Source organism: Phoenix dactylifera, unplaced genomic scaffold (genome assembly GCF_009389715.1).
Source record: "Phoenix dactylifera cultivar Barhee BC4 unplaced genomic scaffold, palm_55x_up_171113_PBpolish2nd_filt_p 001300F, whole genome shotgun sequence".
Taxonomy (NCBI): domain Eukaryota; kingdom Viridiplantae; phylum Streptophyta; class Magnoliopsida; order Arecales; family Arecaceae; genus Phoenix; species Phoenix dactylifera.
The window spans coordinates 60,587-63,077 of record NW_024068632.1 but is presented as its reverse complement, the minus strand read 5'-3'; positions in this window follow the sequence as shown (position 1 = coordinate 63,077).

Genomic DNA, 2,491 nt, shown 5'->3' with positions numbered 1-2,491 from the left:
TAATGCCAAATCTGATACATATATTTTTATCTTTGGATATCATTCATCAAGCAATGCATATAGAACATTCAATGAAAAGATTCTAGTTGTAGAAATATCAATTCATTCTATTCGTTATAAGACTAACGATTTATCATCAAGATACTAAAATCAGATTATATATGTATATGTTAATCTTTTTGCTTACATATAACAACCAAAAAAAAACTAAAACACCTTAAGAAGAATGAACAAGATTATAATTGGTCAAGTTAAACTAAATCATTTTTAAAAGAGAGAGAATTTGAAATCTTGTCGATAAAATCTGAAAACTTGTTAATAATTAGAACCAAATTGAGTTTTCAGAAATGCACTTAATTGGTGACTACTAAAAGATTCAATCAAGAAAAGATGAAATAGATCTTGATAAGATTCTTGCATGATTAGAAGTAAAAATCACCTTTATCATTTGTTTGCTTTATAAACGTTATATCCTATCAAGTGAGTGTGTAAAATGGACTCCTATGTGCTTACTTTATATATGTTAGATAACCACCATATTTGAAAACACTCATTACATATATGATAAAGCAATATGTGATTTGGAACAAGCATCAAAAGCATGATATATAAAAGCTTAAGTAACCTTTTTGATAAAAAGTATTAATGATAAATCTATACATCAAAAAGAAGGACTTGTGGCATCTTATTTGCTCAAAGTATGCATTGATGACATCATTTTGGTTCTACTAATGAAGAGTTATATGAAGATTTTACTTAGCTCATGTAAGGTGAGTTTGAAATAAATATGATGAATGAATTAACATCTTCTCTCAAACTCCAAATTAAGACAAACAGGAAAGGGGATCTTCATTGACCAACGTTAGTCCACAAGAAAATCCTTATAGAAGATTGGCATGAAGAAGGTATATCTATGACCCCATCTTGTAGAATTTGAAAAGGATGAGCAAAGTAGATCTATTGTGTTAAAGCTGTATTGAAGCATGATAGAATAATTATTTTATCATACAGCTAGTAGACCAGATTGTATGCTCATTATGTGACCTTGTGCAAGACTTCAATCTAACTTTAATTAATCATATTTTATTAATAACAAATAAGTCATAATCTGAATTTTGATAGAAACAAACGTTTAAGATAAGTTGATTAAAACTTAGTTAACACATCTTATTGATAATTATCTTAAGCAAATAGAATCTAAACTAAATTGATTTGACCTTGATAAATCTGTCTATTGCCTCACATGCTTGTCCTTGAACTATCTTGGTTAATGAATCTATCTCTTTAGTTCAAGTGATATGTGCCTGCTTATATTTAGGGAATCTCTTGAGTAAAGTGACTCAACATGCTACTATTGTCATATCTTATATTGAGTCATCTAGTTAAAAAATATTTATGTTGGATGAATGCTTTGTATCTTAAAGAAACTAATGACCTTCCTTCAAGAAAGAAAAATGAGAGATTTCAACTTGAAGGATATCTTCATGTAAGATACAATAAACATTCACATGCAAACAAGAGAAAGGATCTTCTTCAGTCAAAAGTTCACACATAAGAAATATAGTTTGGCCTGAAGAATATATAATGAATAGGTAATTTTAGATACCTTTCTCACAAATTAATTGAGCAAAGTCAGTAACTTAAATCTTATTATGGCATGATTAAATTCTTTAATTATTAATTTTTGATATCATGTCTATATGTGTATTGACTGACTTATACTTTTAGAAACTATTTCATGGTCTGCCCAAACTAAAATATATCTTTGCCTATGTCATAACCATGAAATACACAAGTATATGCTTAAAATTTTGATGTAAAATAACTTGTGAGAAGTTATGAATCCTTGAGCACAATGAAAATGTTGTTTGCATAATATACATCTATATGATACATAAGATTATCTCTTTATTCTACTCTTTCATGTAAATTACTTGAGAATGACAAAAAGAGAGAGAGATAAAGAAAAGAAAATGGACATTGTTCAAGAGATGAAAAATCTGAGCAAAGGCAAGTACTTCAATCTTAAGGAAAAGCAAAACAAGCATAATATATTCGGCACATTTGGAAGGGATAAAATCTATAATTAATTACACTCAAACGGAGAGAGTTTGGAGTGAACATTTTAACCTTTCTATATTGCTCATCATAGAGATGGTGCCAATAGGGAGGCTAGTGGTAGTACCTCGTGCCCCTTTCCAACTCCACCGGATAGGGAGTAAATAGAGTATAGAGCATAAGAAAGTAAAAAAAAAAATGAAAGACAAAGTAAATGAAAGTATATAAGAAGAATCAAGTCATCTTTTTTTATCACTTGAAAACATAATTTAAGGATGAAATCAATGCAAGATTATATTTAAATAGGGGGAGTTTATTTGAAAAGAATTGACTTTGATCCTTGACATGCGTGTTCTTATTATTTTAATGCATGACTTAACACATAACATATTTTGCATGTGGCCTGATGTTCTGAATTATGAATTTCCAATAT